General features: G+C 40.6%; 1 protein-coding gene across 5 annotated transcripts in view; it reads right to left on the bottom strand.

Annotated features, from left to right (window-relative positions):
- Positions 1-25,583, bottom strand: part of PLXNB2 (plexin B2) — a 253,985-nt gene that overhangs the window by 160,064 nt on the left and 68,338 nt on the right. For all 5 annotated transcript variants that reach the window (XM_066182975.1, XM_066182972.1, XM_066182971.1 and 2 more), the window contains one exon: positions 13,606-13,792. The gene's annotated coding sequence lies outside the window, so the exon portion shown is untranslated. The remainder of the gene's footprint in view (positions 1-13,605; positions 13,793-25,583) is intronic.

Here is a 25,583-nt window from a genome sequence, read left to right on the forward strand (position 1 = left end):
AAGTTTCAAAAAACGGCAGGAATCCTAAGAGTTGCAAACTTATCTGTGAGCCAGAACAGTGCATACTTAGGCCATATAACGAGTATTTACAAGAGCAAAAATCTTTTCCATCATCTTCAAAGGGAGTTAGACATCACATACGAGTGGTTTAAACTGGAAGAAGTCCATGCATAAAGAAGAGAGAACTTTAGGGTTGGCCACGATCATGGAACTTCCCTCTTGCAGGAGAGGATTAAAATAGAACCACCTAGACAAGCAACTACAACGTGTTGCATTTGGAGATACCTTCTCACAGATAATACACACACATGCAAATGAATTAAGCAAGAGACTTTGTTGTTTCTATACTGTGATCATTTCTGGTTTTAAATGCCTGGGTGGTGTTTGGAAACTATGGGCAAAAGGTAACTTGGTAGAATGACAAAACAGATTTGGATTTTGAGGTAGGGCAGGGTAGGGCATTAAAATAAAGTGGTATCTTCCTGCCATATAAATGCAGATACATTTTGAGAGAGAAAAAAACAATTACAGCGCTGTAGGCTGAACTAAAGAAACTTTTCTCTCTCTCTCTCTCTTTTTTTTTTTTTTTAAACAAACAAAACCCCTCCAACCATAGCATCTTGTTCTGTTTTGCTGCCAGCCCAAACACACTTTAAAAAGACAAGACAGCGAAGCCATTGAAGGGCCATACAAGGCTCACTGGGTAGCAAGGCAGGATAGGTGAAACAATGGCCAGAGCTCAGAAGCCTCCCTTCCAACAAATTCGTCGGGTTTACAGCTTTGAAGGACACCTCACACCGATCCTGATGGCAGGGCTGTTTGCCAAGCCTGGGGAAAGAAGATCAAAGGACTGCAGCATTTCAAGAGAAGGAAGCACTGAGCAAGTTCAGAATCACTGCCCTATGCCTCCAGGGAAACAAGCCGGCTGACTTGGAGCAATAGCATAGGAAAAGCTGAACGATCTGATAAAAAAGCATGAGCAAGTCAGATTGGTCTAAAATACAGGCATATACATCCCTTTTTGCTCTGTTGAAGTGCAAAATACAATTTTGCAATGAATCAGCGACAGTTTTTGGAAGGACTTTTCCACTCGCTCCAGCCAGATGCTAAATAAGACTCTCAAAGAGAAAGCTGTACAGGTACCCCCCATCAGACGTGCCAGACCCCCGGGGCAGAGCCCAGGAGGCTGCCCCCTCACAAGCTGCTGCACTGGAGGATGCATTTGGACAGAGATGACAAAACGCCTCACTTTATCCAGTATCCATCAAGAGCCTGAGAGAAAGAAGGTATGCAAATGGTCCAGGAAAATGTTTCCTTTCAGAAGTGAAAAGCCACGGATCAAAGCTTACTTCTCCTATTACCCTGTATCAAAAATATGCCTGCAATCATGAGTCAGAGACCTTTAAATAATGTATTATAGGCCCATCTCTTTCGAAAAGTGCTTTTTGGTACTAAATGAATGCAGATATTAACTTTTTATTTATATAAAAATGTGTTTTAAAATATATGTATATATATATATATGTATTTCTATATATATTAATCACTAGATGATGTATCATGAATTAAAATAAAACTCATCTGTGGAAAGCTTCCATATGAAACACAACTGAAAAGGCTAAGAATATTTAGTTAGGAAAGAAAATGAATAAAATTAAATCATAAACCATATAGACCCAAGCACAGCAATTTACCTTGTGAAAATTCACAAGCTAATAAAAGAAATACATTTTGAAAAGAAAATACAGTGCACAAGTGACTGACACTGTCAACAAGACCATTAAATCAACACAACAGAGACTAAGACCAGACGATGATGGCAGGAATTAAATCAAAAGCACCAGCCTGCTTAGAGGATTGAAATTCAGCTATGAGTGGGGCTTTGGACAAGCTCTTTCTTTAAGGGGTAGCTGGAGCGGCACAGTATTACCCCTGCCCCCCAACGCTTGCCACCCTGGCCCACCACAGCCCACAAAGGAAGCCCACTAAAGTCCTGCGCCTTTTTCACAAGATCATTCCTTTGCTCGATCAAACCAAGTATCTCCCACTACTGTAATTCTCCTTGGGCACAGGAGTTGATTAGAGTTATCCAGTGGAGCTCACACCAGCCTGGATGGGAGCAGACCCGTCACAGGAGGACAATTACAGCTCAGTTGTTCAGCCTGGCCAGCTCTGCCTGCCCACTCTGATGTCCTCCAGCAGCTCAGCTGTTCATGGAGTGGACACGGAGCTTCAGCCTAATGCACAATTCTCCCTACTGTCTGCTACATGATATCATGTATTTTCATATAAAAATAGTATGCAGTGCTGTGTGAGACTAAACATAGATGGAAAACTGCACTGATACTGGAGGGGAAAATCCTTTGTTACTGTCCTAAACATTTTCCATCCTTGCCTTCTGTGCAAAGCTTGAGACCATCTTGAGGATAAACAACATTTTAGAAGGCCATCAACGGCCCTAAATGCAATTAGTGGAAGGCAGAAGTCAAAACTATTTTGACCTTAAATAGTGCATCCCATTTTCTGCTTTATTGTGAGCATAAAAAATACGTGAAATATAAGATAGTCTCAAAACATCAATCTGGACTGTGTTCCCCAGGCATAGCAGGAAAAAGGCTAATGTGAGAGAAGAATAATTTGTTTACTACATGTATTGGTAAAGCTTTCCTGGCACTACTGTGCAAGAGTTCTAAGGAAAAGCATATGAACAGCTTATTTTTGAAGTACTTCACTAAAATCAGCTTCAGTTTGAATATTCAAACTTTAAAGTAGTCTTTTTGTAGCCAAGCTTGCCTCCAAGAAGAAAAAAACAAACAGGGTAGGGGGGAGGAGAAAGGGCCTCACAGATCAACTTTGCCATGTGAACTGGAGGCCCAAACTGAATAGTTTTTGGAACCTATTTGTTTATTTGTAAATAGAAACATGGGAGAAGAGACAGAGGTCCTTGCTTAGCTGTTTCATTGCTGAAACCAAAACGCTGGGCCACATATTTTTTAATATTCCATAGCAACAGCATGCAAATAGCTCTCACAGGGAGCCAACTAACCTCTCTTTATCAACTGAGAAAACCAGGCACTTGGAGAATGCAGTTACTTTTCTCCAAGGTGAAGAGCTCAAGGGCTGCAGTGGATAACACTCCAAAGTGTTCGTTTTTCCTCTGCTGATTATGAAGAAAGCCTGGATTCTTCAGTTTCTACTGTTCTTGTATTTTCACCAAGAAGCATTTCATTCCATTCATGAAGAAAAACAAGCAAAGCTCTCAGCTCCCAAACTGGAACATTCTTGTCAAAGAATTTAACACATTAGACTGGCAAGATTCAGGAGACTTGATGTGAAAGAACACAACTAGGCAGTGATGACAAAAGGGTAGCTTGACAGCTTATTGACTGAAAATGGCTTTCACACCAGGAGGAAAAGAATAAACATATTTTTTTGTGTGCCAGATATGAAACACCCAGTAATATAAGTAACTATACAGATGGCTGACTCTACAGCAGACCTTACAGATAACTGCAGGGTAAAAAAAAAAAAAAGTTTTAAGCCACAAAAAACTTTTTAAGCATTAGGCCATCATCTAAAGATCATGAGGCAGATGGAAAAGTTGTAGACCAAGAAGAAGACTTTGAATGCTGAGTCCATAAAGTCAAGTCCCTCTGAAAAGGCTTGGAGCCCTACTGCTTCTTACTTCCCTAATCATGCAATTTGGTTTAACAAAACCAATTCTGTCTCCTCAGAAGCCCTGCTTCTGTTATGGCATGCTACATGCCATGACATAATCAATTCTCTGTTCTGTTCTAAACTCAAAAAATAGTTTTGTGTTAGCCTATACAGTTTCCAGAAAGTTACACTAGGTCAAGCTCTACACAGCAGAAATGTCCCTGTTCTGAAGTGTTCTGCTAAATTTTTTATTTTCCTCCCTTCTTACTGTTCCTGCCTTTCTGTTATGAATTGTTGTTTTCTGATGTGTCAGACTAATTGAATCTATGTCATGCAGAAAGGCAGATTGCTTTTATTTGCTCTCCTGTCCAGCTGTAACCAATTCCTCTGTCAGTCTTCTAAATATTCTCCTTCAATTTTAAATCTTGCTACAGCATTTGTGCTGCTCTTAGTGATGTGTGAAATTCTCTCACTCCCTTCACCTTACCAGCCCCTGGCTACATACATTAGTGCAAAGTAGAAATGCTGGCATAAGGTACAGGATGGAGAGGACTGTGATCAGAGTCTGAGAATCCCACTTCAAGCCAATTAGTCCATGAGGAACTTAAATTACAAGATTTACAAGGGGTGTACTGATTGATCTGAGAAGCTGGATGCTGCCTACTGCTTCAAAAAACCCCTCAAATTACTGTTTTTTCAAGGTGTTACCAAGGCATGCATAGTCCATTTATAGAAGTGCATAACATATTGGTGACCCATGACCCAGGCTAAAACTAAACTAAACTTGGAAGTGAAATAATACAAGCCATTTTGCATCAAGACTCAAGAGCCTAAAATCAAAAAAGATTTTTTTTTCTCTATAGTTTGCTGCTACTTTTTGGCAGTTATGAGCAAAGAGCCACCCTTACATGGAGTGCTTGGAGAGCACCTTTAAGCAGGCTCATTCATTCCTTTTTGGGAACCTGAACAACAGCAACCATGATAAAAGCAACTTCAAATCACAATAAATGCATTGTTCCCATTTAATTCATGTTTTCTCAATACAGTTGGTGTGTAAGAGATCAGAGGAAAAGAAATTTGTATACTACAGAGATCATGCTGTCAGGTGGCACATTAAAAATATTTTCTATGACTGTTCTACAACAATAAAAAATGTTTCCATAAATACATGAGCAACAAAAGAAGGGCTAAGGAGAATTTCCATCCCTTATTGAATGTGGGGGAAGCATAGGGACAAAGGATGAGGAAAAGGCTGATGGTCCAAAATGCCATCCTTGCCTCAGTCTTTAATAGTAAGACCAGCTGTTCTCTGGGTACCCGATCCCCTGAACTCAGGGACAGGGATGGACAGTGACCTGCTACGCCACTTACACACACAAGTCTATGGGGCTGGATAGGATCCACCCAAGGGATCCACGGAGGGAGCTGGAGGAACTCTCACTGAATCACTTTCCATAATTTACCAGATAACCAGGAAGGTCCCAGCTGACTGGAAACTACAGATGGGCTGAGATGGGACTGGCAGAATGGCATGTGCACCAACCAATTAAAATGAATACAATCTTTTTAGCTTTATCTAAGATTAGCTGCAACATTTCAATTTGCAAACACCACCTTGAAAGTCATATCAAAGACCCTTGTGTAGTACACTATTTCCCTTATAACCAAACCTCTCTTTCTCTCTCTCATTCCCTCACCTCTAAATGCAGTGCAAAACTCTTAGACGTGGAAACAATAGAGGAAACTCACAGGTGAAAGAAATCTTCCTGATACACGCTGTAATGCTGCCATGCAGAGCAACCAGAGCTTAAAACGTGTTTTTGTTCAAGATTAGCAAAACTCCAATAAATGTTTCTTTTCTTTATCAGCACTAAAAATATTCTAACATCCTCATGTCAGCAGTTGCATATTTTCAAAACAGAGATCTCCTATTAGGCTTGTTTATTATCACCAAAAAGTAATTTTGCAATATTTTGCTTTCCAGGTCCCCTCCCGCAAAGAGCAACCACCAAGCACTGCTGATATCTTTAACTTTTTGAAAAGTTTTACTTTGTCCAAACAAGCATGGAAATCAGTTTTCATTCAAATGTTCAATGAACTCAAGTGTTAGAGTTACAAAGGTCTTTCTTCATGAAGTTGTTTCTTTCTTTTCAGGTTAAATATATTCTTTTGTATTTAAATTGGGATAGTAGTCATGGTTTGGTTTGGTTTTAAAAGCATGGTTCTAATCCAGCCACTTAATAAAAAAAATAATCCAGAACTGAACTGTAGCTAAATGTGAGCATATGTAAAACTGAGCACACTGAGACATGCAGGGCACTGTTGATCTTGGACACTCAAAGGAATTTTATTGAAAGGTCAATGATCTTCAGCGGTGACTCCCTCAACTGCTTATTATCTCAGGACACTTCATGTACAGCAAAATGGAAAAAAACAAAAAACCTGAGTCTCAACTCAATTCTTCAATAGCTTCCAAATAAGTTTTTCCATATCTTCTCTTAAACTGAAAAAATCTAGTGAATTGGAGAGAAGATGGAGACTACAGGGAAGGAATAGCTTTCTTCAGGGAGTATTCCAAGCTCATCTGCACTATACTGTAGTCCTTTCTTGGGACAGAAAATCCATTCAGAATGTAAATCTATTAAATATGGGAGTATATAAAAGACAATGAGAGCACTGTGGGGTAAAAAAAAAAAAAAAAAGTAAGACAGTGAATGTTGCCAGCAGACCCTATTTGCACCAGGGTCCTTGCTAAGGAGCTGCCAGTGAAGAGGAAAGTCAGGCACCATGGACTGCCCATCACCAATATATATCAAAATCTGTGTGGCATCTACTTGGAGCTAAAATAAAACCTAGAACTGGTGGAGGAAGGCTCTCCACTGCAGCACCATACCCCACAGTCCCTCCTCTTTCAAAGCCAAATTTAAGCATTATGAACAGAGGCACTGTCAGCAAGTTAGACACATTACCAAATGGTATGGTAATCGCCTACATATTAAAGGGGGAAGTTGAAGCCAAGATTTTATAGTATGATTAATGGTTTCTGGGTGTACAGTTCAAGGTACTGTGAAGAAATGCTGAGTTCAGCTTCTGGAGAAAATAAAAAAAAAATCAGGCTCCTTTAACATCCCTTAAGCTAAACCAGCTTTGGGTTCCCCAACCACTATTTTGGGATGCTTGCCATGAGGACCTTGAGAGAACTACCTTCTACCTTGGGAAATTAATTAAGCTGCAATATTTCACATTTAAAAGCTGGTGTCCTTGCTTCAGGTTGCACTTCGATCTTTGCTCAGCCAGCCTCTGTGGGTGGGGTGAACATGCATTTAGAGATGGGAAAAATAAAAGGTCTTTCCTGAGGGCCTGGACAGGTGAGTGAGTTTCTATGAGGTAAGCAAGGGCGTGAGCCCATGGGCGTGCTGCAACGGCCCCAGTGCCTGCTCTTCCCCCACGGTGCACACACGGCATCCTGCTGCCAGCACGCACAGGAGGGACCATCCCTGCTCACCCTGCAGCTCACAGCCTGTGCTGCCCCAGCCCCAGCAGCCACTGCCACACGCTCAGCAAGGACAGGAGGCTGGCTGCTCACCCCAGTGCCCATACAGCCACTGCCACACACTCAGCAGGGACAGGAGGCTGGCTGCTCACCCCAGTGCCCATACAGCCACTGCCACACGCTCAGCAAGGACAGGAGGCTGGCTGCTCACCCCAGTGCCCATACAGCCACTGCCACACGCTCAGCAAGGACAGGAGGCTGGCTGCTCACCCCAGTGCCCATACAGCCACTGTCACACACTCAGCAGGGAGGGCAGGAGGTTGGCTGCTCACCCCAGCCCCGGCAGCGCCGTGTGGAGTGACCTAACTGAGAGGGGAGCTTGCACCACTGGAGGAGAGCAGCGGCTCATCTGCAGCAGGGTGGGCTTGGCCTGCCTGCGCTGTGTGACACCAGGCAGACATGGGCAGTGTAGGTCAGCTGATTTGCTGGTGGTGACTGTGAGGAATGGGGTCCAAAACACCTGAGAGAATTTGGCTTTTGGCTAGGTTACTATATGCCTCTGACATACCAATGGTCACTCAAACATCAATCAAATATTGTTCACTCTGTGACACAACAGCTGCAGCTTGGTCTTAACAGAGGTCTCTCTGCTCTCCATCTCGGCTTCCCAAACCTGACACTCTCCTTTGCTCACCTTCAGGGCAGCCTTTTCTCTCCAACCATCCAGTATGACTCGCCACCAGGGACTTCTGGCTGAACACCCAAAAGAGCAGCTGTCCTCCAGCAACAGTCCTGTGATACCAAGTGCCCACTTGGGCACTGGACTGACCTCCACTACCTTTGCATCCTTGATGGCTGAGACTCTGAAAGAGGTGAGGAGCACCTTGGCTGTGCTTGTGGAAGGGGCAGAGATAAGACCAGCTCTGTTTTCATACTAGGCTATAAGATAAATCAGCAGAAAGGAAAAAGGGACAATCTGGACATTGTGATGAGTTTCCGTTAAAGGCTGCTGAATCCATGCTGAAATGCAGGGATTTCAGGGAGCATATGACAGCAAGGAATAGTTGACTCAGTCCACTGAGCTTCAAGTCTCCCCCTCTCCTGACATCTAATATTCCCCTCAAAATTGATCTCTATGTGTGTAGGGGCCATATCAGATAACTACACTGTTTAGCTGCTCCTGAGGATAATTATGCACCAAACAGACCTTAACAGCAAGAAACTCAGTTCACCTCTGTTCTGGCGTTGCCTGAATACCAGAAGGCAGCTGGACAAGATGCCTCCTTTGTCTTAATATTTAACTGCTTTTAGATCTTGGATGTGTTTATGGCTCAGCCTGAAACACCTGAAAATGTCTGTGTACTAGGCACACTGGACTCATTCAGCAGAGCCCAGTTTTACAAGTGAGATGTCGCTCAGCCTTCTTTCTACACTCACAGAAGACACATATTCAGGCTTAAAAAAAAAAAAAAAAAAAAAAAAAAAAAAAAAAAAAAGGCAATCCTTCTTTTGCTAACCAAAGACACAAATCAAATGGCACTGGCAGACTGTTCTCTTTTCTCAGTTCTACATTAATTTTCCATGCAGAAAATATTTTATGTGCCTGCTGAATTCCTTCTTCCACGATACTCTGTTAAACTTTTGATTAGAAGACAAAAATTACAGTACTCTTGCAACAGCTGTTCCCATGTACGGGTGGGTCAAGAATCTTCTTCATAGCCACAATACCTAGAGTGCAACTACCCACCAAAGAGAAACGTAAATTCCATGGGATTACTGCAGCAGCATTTAAGTGCATAAGCTGCCAAACCATACAGAAAGTTAATAGATTTGTTTATGGGCTAGACAAGGTTTAATTAAACCAGGCAGCTCTGAAGAACAGTAAATCCTTTCTCTTTTTGTCTTCCCCTCCCCCTCCCCCCTTTCTTTTCTAGGGTATCTTTCTCCTAGTGGCTTTCCTCATCCTAATAATCCCATCACAAATGACAGATATGTTATCAGTCATCACTGGGATTTGACACATTCTTAATACCTGTCATGACAGCTCTGAAGTCTGCATGCTACTCCATTGTATTCCAAAGCATTTGCAGGAGGTAATGGACACATAAAATACAAGTCAATGGCTCTGCTTCATTGTACTGCTGAAGGCTTGCAATATAGAAGCAGATGCTTAAAAAAGCCTAATTGTGATTATTCAAAATTACACACACAGCAATTAAATATAAAACAGTATATAATGTGGCATTATGTGTATTGCTGTGCCCAAATAGAGTCTCTCCTGGTACCTTGGGTTCTCTGTTTTACTTTAATAGAGAACCTAATGCAGAAGGGAGGTGCAAGTCATGGCTAGAACCAGAGTCAGCATCAAAGGTGGACACCAGAACTGATATGAAGACAGTGGGATTGTGAAGTGTGTCACTCACAGCAGCTGTCAATACTGCCAAAGAGTAAATGTGAATGCAGTAGAACATGAGTTTGAAAAGTGTTTCCCTGATGGGGACAGAAGGAAAAGACAGCATCTTATCACTGAGCAATACAGACAAGGAACACCAACTGACAGATTTTGTATGAGTCCATTGCTAATGCCTGTTGATTTCTGTGGACATCTTAATATAGGCAGTTTTGTTTTCTTTCGTTCTAGCCCTCAAAAGAGACGTAACATATACAGCACCCCACAGAAAAAATTCAATACAGGGCTCTCCAAGCAGATAAATTTTCTTTTGATCAAACTCTAGTATTATTTCAGATGACTCTGGTCATCTGTGTGTAACACTTTTCAGGCACCAAAAAAAAAAAAATAGTTTTTTAGTGTAATGTTTCTTCCTGGCCTTAAACTTGCAAAAGGCTTTCTCTCAGTTGAGCCCAGCTGCTGCAAAGCATCATATAGCTACAGTCTCTGCCAACAGCATATGAGCTGCATGACAGCAGTGTGCTTTGCCATTAGTAAATGCAATGGCTTGTTGTTCTCAATGCATTTACAATTTTGCACAAAAGCAGAAAAACCACCCCCAACAAAAACAAAAACCCCACACAGATTAGAGACAAAGCAGTCCTGTGTAACTCAAGGTCCTTTCAGCAAGGCAATAAAGCCAAGGCAGAACTGTGAGCTGGAGTCAAAAGGAAGTGTCCCATTGACATAATGAGCTTTGGATCAGGTCTGGAGGGAAGAAGACAGGAAAAACACATTCAGCCACCTAAGTGATTTCATGTCCTCTGGACAAAATTAGTTGACGAGTATGTGGTGGTTTAAGAGTCTCGAAGCATTGTTTTCATCTACAATGAAATGGATGAGCAAACTGGGATTCCTAACAGTGCAATTTTATTTAGGAGGGATGCAAGACTAAGTTTTTCACCTATCGAGTGCTTGGGAACAAAGTGATGGCATTTAGAGGGGTGGGAATATTGTTCTCAGGATGCAGCAAATCCTATTCCAGGGATCTAGACCCCTGCAATAACAGCACTGGTCGAGTGTAAGCTCATCTTCTCACCAGATCAGATACTGCCTGTTCTCGAGTGGCCAGCATAAAAACATACTACAACTAAACATGGTATCATATTTTCTGATGATGATCTTATACCAGGGCCTATTACACAACAAATTTGTACTGTGAGCTGAGCTTGGGCTGCATGGAGGCAAAATCATGGCAGCACAGCCCCACTGAGAAGTCTCCCAGTAAATATTCCCTTCTGGCTCCAGTCCAAGGAGCATTACTGCTTCTCCTGCTGCCTAGGCTCCCCAGTTATTCCTTTCATATACCCTCTCAGCTGTAAGCAAATCAACATGCCAATCCCTTGGGACACGAGGCTTAGCTTATACTTAAGACTTGCCATTCTGCTTTGTGCTTTGGACATTGATTTCAATTGTCTCAGCTATCACGCAACAAAAGGGCATTTAATTGCTGTCTCATTTAGTCTGGGGGAGAAGAGGAGAACAACTTTTTCCAGCCCTGATTGATGGCAGCCATTAGCACCTCCTAGCACAATACTGACTTACTAGAAGCATGATTTACATGTGAAGTTCAGTGCCACACAAGTGAATCAGATTTGCAGCTATGCTTACTTGAACAACTTCAGAGACAAAATCTTCACTTGAAATGAATTTGCAGAAATGCTCACACTGGTCACCCATTTAAAGAGAAAACTTCAAAGATTAAGGAGGTTTGTTGAAACCTCCTAGAAACAAAAGAAAGTTTAGCAGAGATCTCACATTTTTTGTTTCACTTGTCAAGTGCTCTACCATGCAGGTGCTTTAACGGTTATAAAGAGAAAAAGAAAACCGAAAAAACATCCAACGTTTTATATTTATTTACATACATTTAACATTAGGAAACACTTCATATCCACTAGGCATCAAAATTCCCAATTGCATACTACAAAAGGCAATGATGAAGAATCCCAGAAACTGTTTTCCCCTTTTCGTGTGAACATTTCTATTTTTTTTTTGTGATTGAGAAAAGACGAAAATTAATATCCACATTTAATATCCTCCATGTACTAGAGAGCAATAAGCCACATGCCTTGGTGTTCATACCAAACTGCTGATAGTGGATTTTTAGTACGTGTCTCATCTTACTAAAAAGCAAAAGGATGCAAATCTCCCTTTCAAAAGAACAGAGCTCAAGAAACAACTAGACTAGTGAAGACTTCTTGAAATAGCACCTTTAACCAGTCCTGTTATGTGAAACTTGCAGTAATTTCAGTAAAATTTGATGTAGTTAATGCAGCTTATCAAAACATTTAATAATTGCAAAAATAAGGTGAAGCACCTTCTGAACACCAGACTTTCCAGTCAGACATAGAAACAAGCTGAGGCACTAGGTATTATCAGACACACTTTTGTACATTTTTTGGAAGATTTACCATGGGAGACGCAGGCCGAGAAAGGCTGACTTTCAGCAAGGCAATGATGTGCAGCCAAACACGCAAGCACTCACGTTGTCTCAGCTGTGGGAGCACTAACCCCGGCCAGGCAGAGGCTTTCTGAAACCATGCTAGCTATACCCACAAAAAACCACTTCTGACTACTTTCAGAACATATGCTCTGTTATTCACATAATTGGTTTAAAATTCCACAGCAAAATTACTCTGCAATTACTTGCTTTCAGTGAGTCCACGTCTTACTTTCACATCCCCCACAGGACCCACCTTTGTTCCTCAGTGATACTCATCTTGCCTGATGTGCATTTCTAAATAAGCTTAAATAGTGGCTATTTCTGTGTGATTTCAGGCTTTTTCCTACATCTCGAAAAATCATGATTTTAGGTACATAAATGAATCTGCAAAGGCAGAACGTACATTTTTGGTTTAGAACAGCTGTTTTCACTTTTATTCATTCTGCAGCACACTTGCATGGAACACCGTATTTCGATTCTTCCTTTCTCCATTTGTTTTTAAGGGAAAATGAAAGACAGAAGCATCCAAAATAAACAAACAACAACTTCCCCCCCCCCAAAGAAAACACTACTGAAAAACCTAAACAAAACCCCTCCAAAATTGGCATGAGGCCATATATTAGTCAAACACTAGAATACACTTGTTTCCTTAACTTGGCTCTTCCTAAATTTTGTTTTCCCCTCCCACTGCTTCCTTTTTCTTTTGTGCCGGGCAGGAGACACGTGTTTCTCTTGCTGGAAAGGATAAGTGTTGTCTTCCCAAAAGTTCGGTCTATGGACAATGATTACTGGTAACTGCGAGGAAGGCAGGCGGCACACAGGATCCCGGAGTCTCTCCTTCCCCTCCAGGCTTGTGCCAGGCTGGAACCAGAGCTCTCAGTGGCAGCGCCTCCAGGAGCATCTCAAGCACTAAGAAAGCTGCCAAAATGGATTTAAACCACTTTGCAGCTGAAGAACAGACCGACAGCCATGTTTGTGCAACCCCTCTGTCAATCATGCTTCAGATCTCTTTGGCCACTTGAGAATAAAGAAGAAGGTTTTACATGCTGGTTTTTGAGAAGCCAAGCCAACACACACTAATCAATGTGAACAGGTCCTGGAAAAGAAGTTGATCAAATCTCTCCGATCATCCTCAGAGTCACAGTCAAACCCACACACCTTTGAGATTCAGGTCAGTCACACAGCTGCTCAGCATCCCCTGGGAGACTCAGAATGTAAGTGCAAAATTAGGGCAAGCACTAGCACAGCAGTAGGCTGCAGCATGTTGCTGGCAGAGGCACAAACCTGCTCCTCTACCCAGCACACCATCTATAAATAGGTTTATGAATACAGAACCTCTGCCAAGCTATTCTTGCTTTTTTTCCCTTTGCTAATTTTTAATGCCGCTTGCAAGACTGACTCCTAGAAGTTTTATCTCCATTAGTAGTAATAAACACTTATTAAATGCTCCAGCAATGTCTGAAAGTCTTGATAAATAGCAACAAATTTGTCTAGAAAACCAGAATATAATTTTGCATTTAGAAAACTCTATTGTATTAAAAAATAAGGAAGAAATGAGCTTACCTGAAAACAGAAAATTCACATGAAAAATCTGTGTGCACACCACAGCTTGGGAAACAAGAACCCACTTCTTCTGGGACTTCAAGAGGAGACAAGGAGGTGTCAGTGCTTACTCTTGTTCAGCTGTGCTCCTGGGGGTACCAGCTGAGTCCCAGAACTGAGCCCTGGGCTGCCCCCTCACTCTTCGCACCTGGAACAACAAGACAGGCTCTGAGCTCCCTGGGCACAGGAGCAGCACAACATCCCACACACACACAGTGAGGGAGGCTCATGCTGCCTGACTGCTGCACACTCAACACAGCCTCAGAGAAGGGGAAACCCATTACAGCTGCCATTATTGATAAGCATGGCTCTCTGCTCTTCTCCACGCCATCTCCAGATAGCTTGGGGACATGCAAAGCACTAGAAAGCTATCTACAGAGCATCCTAAGTCTCCCTTGGAGGGACCACTTTTCTAGATGACAACAGTAGCCCCATAACCAACCTGCTAAAGCCCAGGCTACAGCAAGAACAATTTATGATAATAATTTTGTTTTGAGCTGCCAGTTTTTGGGTGACCAAACCAGCCAGGAATAATTTCAAACAGGGACATTAACCAAGGACTTAAATTACCTTGTACTTTCATCTGGTATCACTCTCTTGTACCTGTTTTTTCCCTTTCCCTCTCAACCCTTACATATTTCACCATCCATTTTCAAGGATGGATGACTAAATGAAGCCCTTTATTAAGGCTCAATTTTCAAAAGCAATGTCACCTTCCAGTTTCCCTTTGCTTCAGAAATTAGCTTCTAGGGGCATATTCTTGAAAAGCCTACATCTATACTTTTTAAAACTTTCTGGGGAATAACTGAGTATAGAAAGTAAGGTTTAGCCTGATTAAATTTCTATTTCCATCTAAAAGTAAAAGGAAATACATAATAAAGAACTAGGAAAGCCTGAGCCTCCCTATTTATTTTTAACTTCTGAAATATGAAGACAAAGGAGACATATTACAATAAATTTTGTTTCCTTTCAGAAATCCTTCTGAAACTTCTGACCATATTCTTAAGTTTTGACCTATGTAGAGTTGGCTGCTAAATACTTTATATGTTCTGAGCTAGGTGATCTTATGGGCCCCGATTTGCACCATAGGACTACATGACCTCTTGGTGGTCCCTTCCAAACCAAGTTACCTTATTATTTTTTCCAAAGGGAACAAAAAGTAGTTTGCGCTTTTCAGAAACATAGCCAACTTTTTTTTTTCATGTTTGCCACCACTTTTACTGTATGCATATTCTCCAACAAGGAACCTTTCAACAGTCCAAATCTAAACACATTTTTTATATGAAAATTCTTTAAAAGTTATTTCAATCTCAAATTATCAGAAGTATCTTGTCACACATCACAAACTGAAAGGATTTAATACATTTAGGTTAAACTAGCCTGGTAAGAAAACTGAGAGAATGCATCCTAAGCCCTCCACTAGGTAGCACTAAAGAAGGAATTGGGGGTAAAAGACAGTGGTGGTATTTCCTGTGGAAAAAACTCCAGCTTTACTGTAATACATTTTCTAGCTGTGATTCTGAAGGCGGGACACTATTTTTTAAATGAGCTCTCATGTCACATGGCTGTCAGCCCTGTCTGCAGGGAAAGCAGTGGAATCCCTTGCACAATCCTCACCTCTCCCTGCCAGCAGCAGCCTCCAGTAACACCTCCCTGTGCCAAGGCCCAAGGTCAGGCACCAGCCCACATCTCCTGTGCATCATCACACAGCCACCTTCCAGCCCTCCAGCTGCCTCCATCATGTCTGTGTGTCAAGCCTTTTAGCTGGCCTACAGGTCTGCTCCACAGTAAAAAGCTGACTTTTCAGAGTCTCTTAGAAGATAAACATTCTGAGGGTTTTTTTTCCCCAAAAAATTCTTAAGCATGTGTTTCTTGATTAATACTAAAAAAAAAAACAACAAAAAACAAACCAACCAAACAAACAAACCCCCCCCCCCAAAAAACCCCCCAAAACCCCAAGAAACCAACCAACCAAACAAAAAAACCAAACCCTCATGCAATACAGCAAGATTTTTTTTCTGTTTCTCTGTGTACCTGCTCTCAGTAGAGAGGAACAGAGGCATTATTTAATAGATAAGGTATCTGGGAATGAAGTACAGAATTTCCAGTCCTAAAATATCATAAAGACAAGGTATTAAACAGACTTTTTCCATCATTAAGGTGAATGAATGCCATACAGGGTTGGAAATTTCTCCTCAAATCTACGCGAGCCTTATTCCTGTTGCTCTGACATTTCTGTCATCAGAGTTTTCTCCCTTCCCCTTCTCCAAGAACTGCAAATGTCTTCTCCCTTAACCCCAGAAACACACTGGCCATCAGACTCTATCACTGCTTCTGCTGTAAGGGAACGCTGAGACAAGAAAGGGGTAATCCCTTCAGAAAACCACTCACATGAATAAAAACCACCCAGCAAGTGGATACATATTCTTCCTTCCCTCATTTTTCCAGAATCACAGGTACTTCTCTTTTCTAATAAAATTATTTCAAATAAACTAACACCATAACCATTTTTAAAGTTGAGCCTTAGTCTCAAACAGTGTCTAAAAGAGACTGTTGTTAGACATGATGGGCTTTTTCTTCAGCATGCCCATGATTTGCTTCAAACCTCACTGTTTAAATAGGAACAGTTGACATGCAAAGTAAAATTTAAGGATCCTGGGAATAGCTGTGCATGACGGGCAGCTGGCAGGCAGGTCTACTGAAAGGATGCAGTTCTGCACATGAAGTCACAAGAGTGAGATTCCTAATTATATGCAGTAACCAAGGCATGGAAGAAAAACCAGTTCATCAGTTAGCATCCAGCAGCACAGTGAGGAAGCTTTGTTCTGTTCTCTGGAAAGAGGACAGTCGATAGTGCTCATATCAAAGCCTGGATCCACAGCCCTCCAGGCTTAATTAGAAAATCATGAAGAGTACAAAATGGCATTGGACACAAAAATGATCATTTTTCAAGTAAATTTAGTGGAGTGAGCACTCTTACATTTACAATCCACACTCCCTCATCCACCCTTTTCCCTCGTTAATGATACAGAGTTGGCTGCAGATGCAACAAAACCTGTCAGCAACTGCAGGGTGTCCTAAAGCAAGTCTTGCCTATTATTTCAGCTATATAGATGAAGGTCGCCGACACTGCTAACACCTCTGACATTTTATAATCAATTGCCAACATTTAGAGAGGAGAAAATACCACTAGCTTTGAACACACTCAGAAAGAAAGAAATTCTTCTCAATTAATTTTAAACTTGCTCTCTCTGAGCCAAAACATGAAACATGAGGCAACCTAACAAGTCAAATACTAGTGATATTGTTTTCTGGCAGCCAATGCCTTATTCTGTTTGTATATAAACAATTGTAGTTTATCCATCTCTTCAAAATAACTGCAGAATAAATCATCATAAGGACAGTGTCAGAGGAAACTGCCAAATACTTGTAGCTAAAGAAAAATAATAATTTAACTTTAAAAGCAACTATGAATATCAGACTGTCAGCATGTTGCTAACACCAAATTCCTACTGGAGAACTCTAGTATTTTGTGGATTAGACTCTTGGAAGATGAAAGGGGTTGACCTTTACCTATACCTTGGCTGCTGGTAAAGAATGAAGAAGCTCTTGCTGTACACTGCACATTCACCTCATGCCTGCTTTTCAGAACAGGAACAGAGATTGCTGCCTTTTAAAGTACTCATATGTTGATTTTTTGCCAGCTGCAATATTCCACTGCTATAGCTAAGGATGGAGGGCTAAGGAAGAGCCTTTCAAACAATACTTTGTAAAGGGTCCACAAGCCCTATCTGATTTATAAACTGTCAATGTGCTTGATGAGTTCAGCAGCTGGGAAGCCCTGGATTTGACATTGCTGCCCTTACTCAATAGTTCAAAGCAATCATTTTAAGTTAATACAGGGCCTCAGAGAACACAGGGATCTCTAACTTAAGACCTCCTAAAGACCTATATTTCGGTCAACATTCTTGCTCCTGACAGCCCGTCTCACCATCCAGCTCCTAATTCAAATGGAATTAGAAGCTTTTCACAGGAGTTCGTTGCTGTATGTTGTAATATTTGCATCAAATATAATTGCCAAAGGCACTCCAATTTTCACTAATAGTTATCATTAGGAGACAACAACAACAAAAAAAAAGGATTTTTGTCCAAAAAGAGCCATTTCCTGGTGTTTAGCATAGGCAGGATAACGGTCACAGGCAGCATCTTGGCTCAGCAGGCAACAGTAGTAGGTGGTAAATGAGAGTGCTGGGGAGGGGACAGATCTTTTTCCAGGGGGGAGAGGGGGCAGTGCAGGCACCCTGATGGCAGTAGATTTATGCAGCCACTCTTGTCAGTCTAGGAGGAGGGAATCATTATGCAGGACCAGCTGCAGGGGTGTGCACTGCTGTCGGGAAAAATTAGAAGTCTAGCAATGAACTATAAAGAAGGGATAAGTGACAGAGTGAATGAAAACTCCATGATAGACCCATTTAGGCTTTTTTTCTCCCTGGGATGAAATATGAAGCATAATCTCTTTGGCATATTTGCTGGCAGAGACTCAAACAAATGCCTAGGTACACTCAGGCACATGGCCCAGAATGTGCAATGACAGCATCCACCCAAAGGACCGAAACTGCACAGGGTATGGAGCAAGAGTCCTTTCTCAGCACATTCAGCTCAGTTCTGGGGAAGGATCATAGCACACTAAGATGCTTTTGGAAGAAATCTCCTCTGCTACTGAATGCCTTCTTTGCACAGATATCTTGGAAAGAAAGCTTTTCCATTTGAATACCTTGGGGGAGTGTGGGGGTCGGGCTGGGCACAGAGAAGAGATGACCGGACTATAAAACAGTGAAAAGCATCCAAAATAGGGCCGTGGTATTTCACCCTGATCTGAGAAAATGATAACTTTCCAATTTTGTGTGGCATTCCTCCCCCTAGGAGAATTTCTGTCTGAGCTGGGGAGATCTGCATAACTTCTTGTCCTGTTTAAGGCAGAGGTGTGTTTTTTCTCCCTTGTTATTACATTCAGAGATATGAAATATTCCAAATATTTATTCACTGTGCTTGGTTATTAAAAAAAAAAAAAGATTTTCGGTCATACTGGCATCAGAAAACAAGGGAATAGGGAAAGAGCAGGCAAGAAAAGCAGTGCTCTTTAATACAATCCCAAAAGCCCCTGGTTACAATTCAAACTCCAAGCCTAAGAGGGAAAGTGTTTGGTAGCTTTTCCTTCTGCCCGTCCTGACCACTGTTAAAGCCTAGGGGCTGGTGAAACTCTTTCTGGAATGCTAATGCCTTGCTGAAAGCCAGAAGGTACAAAATGGGATCTGTCTGGAGAATGCTTTCCTGGGGGAAAAAGGGAGGGAGAGAGGGATGTACTTCAATACCTTATTTTAAGTTACACATAGGGACCTATAGTGTCAGGCATGTTTTTACCAGGAACAGAAGAAATACATTTTCCTCAGCATGCTAACATTGTAAATTCTGCACCTGTATGTCTTTCAGTGTAAGCTCTTCAAGATCCCCTTTGATGAGAGAGGTTTGTTCAATTAAGGGTGAGAGAATCAGGGAAAACAAAAATAAACCACAAACAGTTCTACTATAAAAGTCCTTCTTTCTACTGCACAGCACATTCAGAAACACAGGTATTTATTTAATTCTCTGTAAAATACTTTGAATCCATCTGCCTTTTTAAAGGCAGCTCTTCTGTCTTCCTGGTGGCATCATCTATCAAGTGTACGAAACATTTATGCTACCAGGTGTCAGATTAAGACACTACTGACCACATTGTAACTACTGGTGTGTTTCACAAGCATTTATACCTGCACCGTGTAGGCCAAACAGGTTAAGAAAAGCTCAGAAGTACATTAAAAAAAAAAATAAACACTCTAAAATAATGTTGATACATTGTTTCATTAACACTGTGAAGGTGTAAATGGGGTTCTGAAGTGAAGAATGGGGTCTTCTGATTAAGTAAATGGAAGATATCTACATGCGTGGAGGCTCAAAGAACATAATTCCGAAGGCCACTGCTTGATCAAAGCTTTGTGAGAAAACACAGAAATAAACCACAAGCTGCTACAGTGAGCAACAGAAATAAAACTGGCAAATTCCTAAACTACGAAACTATATAATTCTCAAAGTGCAAGCAATACTTCTTACAGCTACATGGTTATGTTTCACTTTCTTTTCCTAAGGAAAGTAAGGACAGGCAAATGTATAATTTTGATTCAGGAAAAGCTTTAATAGTAAGATATCAAATATATTATGGAAAAGGGAAAAGGAACACAGTTATTTATCTGACTTGAAAACAGCACAGTGTCAAGTTAATTTAAAATTCAATTTCAGCTTAAAGCATTACAAGGAAGAAAGAATCCTATGTATCATAGGCTGTAAATTGAAACCCTAGCAAGGTTTTTGTCTGCCAACTAGCTGTGTATCAGCTATAAAGCCAGATTGCAGGTGCTTCTTTTAGGAGATTGGGCTGCAAGGCTCACATTCCGAGAAGTTTGTCATTTACTATTCCCAAAGGCATTTAATTTAAATTTTTTTTATAGTCCGTTAGTTAATGAAAAGCTGGCATTACAATAACCCAGAGGTAATTTCAGCAAGGTACAGTACGTGATGCAAAAGCACAGAGGGTCCTGCCCTGTGGAAGTCACCAAGAAGGTGAACATTCACATAAACACATCTTTTACAAAAGCAAACATGCAAAAGCAGTTTGTCTGCAAAAACAGCTTTTGAGGTGACAGGAATTTAATAAATAAATACTCATGGAGTTTTTTCCCCTTTATAGAAAATATATCTGCAAAAAACCGTTTCATTTAAACTCTACACAAAACCTTGAACATGATGGTTTGAGGGAAGAGGCAGGATAATCCTCCCAGTTTTCTGAGGTGAGGGACAAATAAATCTGATAGAATGGACATTTAATTCACCCCTGGACTCCAAAATGAATGAAAGCCGACTCAGATTTGGTACACGTTATAAAAAACATGACTCAAGGACAACAGCTAGACTTCCAGCTTCGGAAGGTTCCTGCAAAGTGCACTGACCAGTCTGATCAGAAAGGCAAATTCTGCTTAGAAAGGCAGATTCTGCTCCTCAGCCACTAACAGTCCAGCTGGCCAGCAGACAGGAGCAGGGCTGGAAGGGCATGGAAAACCTGCACCAACAAAGAAAATAAATGTATATCCCTGACCTCCGCTCCTCCAAAAGAAAGGCAAAGAAAAGCTGCCATTTACAGCAGCTGGGCTACTTTTATTTAGTCACATAGGCCTTGAACCTTCTTGTACAAACACTGTGAAACCTCAAAACCTTGCTGAGGGAGCAGATGAGCACCTTGGAAAGCTTTAGTTTTGTCAAAGTGGAATTTAAGGTGTGTGCAAATTGGTACTCAGGAAAGGGTAGTATTTGAGGACATGAATTTATCTCCACTGACATATCCACAGCTGGGAACCAGTATGAACAGCTTCCTCATGCTGGTACATTTCAATTCTTTTTCAAATGGAAAGATGTAGAAAACATTATTAGATGTGATAGGAAAGTGTTTTCGTACTGCAGTAATGGCTTTTATCCTACCTTTGAAAATGACATAATTTTGTGTAAATTTATCATATATACCCATTATATATAGTTACATTTTTCACAAGACAATAATTTCTAAAAATGCTGAAAGATTTAAAAACACTAAGGAGGGAGGAAGTTGATACAGCTTGAGATGGAAAAAAGCCTTTTTCCCTTAGATTTTTTTTAAATACATCTGGGCCCCTTCCTGCTCCCACATTAATACATGAGTCTGTGGTTATGCCCCTCCCTGCTCCCCTTCAACTCCCCACTCAAACCCTCACCATTTGAATGGCTTATTCACCTTTTTGCCTTGCCATGCACTTTTGGACCTACAGCTCTAAGTAGATTTCAAAAAACTTTTGCTGGCACTTAATATGGAAACTACCACCACTGCACCAATATTTATACACATGGTATTATTACAAAAAATATACCATTTGCTCTAATGTACTGCTCTTTCCCTGCTTCTTACTCTAGCAGGAAACAGAAACAGGTTTAGCAGTAATAAGGAATTGATGGATTTCACTATGTAGTGCCCTAGTGAAAAAGGTTTATATCTGAATTATGCAGTCCCTTGCAGAGTGGCCAAAACAAGCCTCAGTTTGCTTAAATTTCTGTTGAAACTAAGAATCACTGCTTAAAAAAACCAAACAAACCCCACCAAAATAATTCAAATTTAAAACCATGCTGCGTCTTTTACTAGGAAATGCAGGCCACAGCACAGGGATGTTGCACACAAAAGGATACAGTACTTGCTTTCTTTCCAAGCTGTCCCTAACACAGCATGTGACTCTATTCTAATGCCACTTTTTAGTAAAACATTTTTTGGTTGCCAGATGTTGCACAATCCAAAGAAGGAGGACTGGAAGCTGGAAATTCTAGCTGCTCCAAGATAATGTGTCTTGGACTAAAGCAGCCTGAGACTGGAATGTTCCTCACGTGATGGAGGGAGTCTTCTGTGCAGGACTTGAGGCTTCAGATTTTAACCAGTTTGATGGAGTTTGGGAATCCAAGTCTTACCAGACTCTGTAGCTCTGTCTGATACCATTTGATTGTGATATGGGCAAAACCAACTAGGAAAGGTGCTCAGAGATGATCCTACACTGACACAACCACAGGGTTTTCATAGGAAGGCTCGCAATGTACCATGGAGTCAGTAAAAGGATTAAATACTGCATCAAACTCCATCCCACTGCACATGTAAGAACAAACAGTGCTGCAGCAGAAGACCAAAAGCAGCCTAAGACTACATTTATCATTTTCATCTCGAAAAACTAAAAAGAGATCGTTTTAAAATAATTTTAAATGTTTCAGTTCTTCCCTTTACACTCAGTTTGCACACCAAAGTGATAAAAAAGCCTCAAATATTCCAGTATTATGCTAAAAAAAGTTTAAAGTATTAGTAGAACTTAAAAAAAAAAATAATCAGAAAACCCAAATATATAATCAAATTCTTTGAAGTCACTTTCTGTTCCACTAAGACATTTATACTAATTGGTGAGCCCCTCATTTAATCTTTTCATGTACAGATCATTTCTAAATGACTGAGATTTAGGATACACTATCTTAATGCTGATGGTGTACCTAATGAGATCAGATTTTTAGTAAGGTTCTAGGCATTTATATTAGAGAAAGGCTTTGATAAAAAAATAGGAAGGTAGCTGTATATCATTAAGAGTGAGCCTGTTCAGATCATTATAATCACATTTGCTATTCTTCTTTTATATACCATTATGTGGTATATGTGAAAAACACAAAAATATATAAATCCTTGATACTAATACAAAATGCCTGCCGGTCCATTTATATCTCATTCTCATAAACACATGCCACTTGTGATTAACTTAACCAGATCTAATTTGGCCAGAAAAAATGTTAGCTACTTCCTAATTTGTTTATTGACCACTATCAGAAAAACAATTAAACATCCATGTCAGTACTGATATTCTAATTTTAGTATTATCACTTTTTATTCCATACCTTGCCTGTGAAATACATAATTATGGAAAGTAATTATGATCATATATGTATAGGTGTCAATAACTACTGCCAAAATTCTGCTTCTTCATTTTTGTACAGAAGTATATCAGAGCTACTGCAGATTGCCAATAAGACTGCAGTGTGTCCATTTGATAGATTATACACAGCCTAAGCAAATGCTGAGGCACATCATCTTTCAGTAGTATAGCAATTTCAGGCTTGGGCTTATTTTCCTACAGAAATACAACCAATTAGTATTCAATTTTGAGCCATACCAGAAACACTCCCTCAATAGATTCAAATGCCTTGACCATTTGCAGCAGCTTTTTTGAAGTGGCTAGCCTGAAAAAATTAAACAGACAAGTATGCTTTATTTCTATACATTCCAGAGTTTATTGCAGCTCCTGTTTCCTTCCTTCACTTGGGTCCAGTCCAAGCCATCCAGGCCTCACAGGACAGGGAGGAATCCTTGACCCACATTTGGAGGGTAAATTCGCGGTGGGCTTCTGGGGTTTAGTGCAGGTAGCACGAGATCACCTGCACTGCTGCTCTTTCCAGGCTGATGACACCGAGGTCCCTGTATAAAGTACTGTTTGTTCAGAAAGACAACAATGTGAAGAGAAGCCTGGCCATATCAGGGAGTTAACAGATCTCCACGGCTCACAAGGAGTCATGTGCCTCCTGCATGAAAGCCCTGGCAGAGTCTCCCTGCCTGCTCAGCCGAGCCTTGAGACAGTGTCTGGGAGATGTCATTTGCTGCAGCTTGAAGTTCTTTTACCCAAATTTACGTAAAGTTAGGAAATACCAATTAGGAATACCAGTTCCTCTATAGGAAAAACTCTTTAGAACCTACAGTGGTATTTTTTCACTTCACCTATTCAGCCTGGAGCACAAAGCCCAAGAGAACTCAGAGAAGGAGATGCACATGTAGTCAGTCAACACCACAATCCCTGATGATGCTATGTATCCACAAAGCACTTGCTGTTGTCCAATTGATTTGCCTGCTGAGGGAACCCGTAATCTACACCTATAACTCAACTGTTCCTGCAGAGACAATTGAAAGGTAAATGTCGACAGAGTTCTGTATGTTCCCAGCAGTCTTTCAAGTATTTTCCACAGATTTAGTCGACTGAATACCTATTCAACTTGCTATCTCCATCTTAAACTTCTTATAAATAAGACATGAAGTATAAGAAATTTTGATCCCACCAGAAAACAACATTTGCGCCAAAATCTTGTGTTGGTGCTGGTTACCATTAAATCTCACAACTACACTGCAAATCAGTCCTAAGAGAAAATGTCCTTCTATTGCCAGGTATTAGTCAGTTCACCAATATTGTGTGCCTAGTAGTAAGGAAGTTAAGGTCCAGGATCAGTGCCAGGATGCAAACTTACCATGCCTACACATTGTTATTCCAGTTCAAACACTCTCACCTAATCTAGTTCTGAAATGTTATTAGCTTCAGTTACGAGTAAATACAACTGTAATGAATACTAATAAATAGACTACAAATAAATAAAAATGAGAATTTTTTTGTCTTTGATGGGGAACTAGTACAAGAGACTTACATGCAGACAGAATGGCCATTTCCTAATACAGAATCCATCACTGTCACTTAACATATGACTGTCTTGTAATGCTGTGTTATGAGACAGAAAGTCAAATAATCTCTTTTGCTTTGATGAAAGCATGAGGAAGTTGACTCAGATAAAAGCAGGGAGTAATCTGTTTAAACAGCTTGGGTCCAAAGTTGAAAATTAAACAAAATCAATAACAAATACAGGCCTGCTTTATTTGGAATATGGGAAATCTGCCTTGAGCATGAAATAAAAAAGAAAAAAGGATGAAATATTACTACAAAAACATTTCATGACAGAATATTCTATATGTGAGGTGTCTGAAGACCCTCGTTTGTTTGAATTTACATGTGTTTATTCATGTATAAATAGATATAACACACACTATTTGCTAGTAATTATGTAGTTTAAGAAGGTTTTGGCTAATCTAGAGGTAATGAAGAACATCAGGGTAAATCGATATTTATTAGAAAAACAAATAAAGAAAAAAAGTGAAAGCCTTCAATGTGTTCTGATTATTTAGGCTCCAATTTTTGGTGATATGTTTCCGGGACATATCTGTTCAGGTCAAGTTTTTATCTGAGCTGGTGATGTGTTCAGAGGGAGCACAAAAATGCCTGCATCTTGGGTCACAAAATGATTTTTAAGGAACTGGCCATTCAAATCTCTGGGGAGAGGTATTCAACAAGTCCTCTATGTCTTTTTAGAGAAAAAGCAAAAATGTGCAACTTATGTTTGCAAAGTAGGAGAGATAATTCCTTCCCACTTCATGCATAGAAGATTTAGCATGAATACCTACACAGTAGTATTAGAAAGAATACTTTACA

The sequence above is a fragment of the Chamaea fasciata genome, unplaced genomic scaffold (assembly GCF_029207755.1).
Source record: "Chamaea fasciata isolate MVZ Bird 193981 ecotype frontalis unplaced genomic scaffold, bChaFas1.0.hap1 SCAF_5, whole genome shotgun sequence".
NCBI classification, from domain to species: Eukaryota; Metazoa; Chordata; class Aves; order Passeriformes; family Sylviidae; genus Chamaea; species Chamaea fasciata.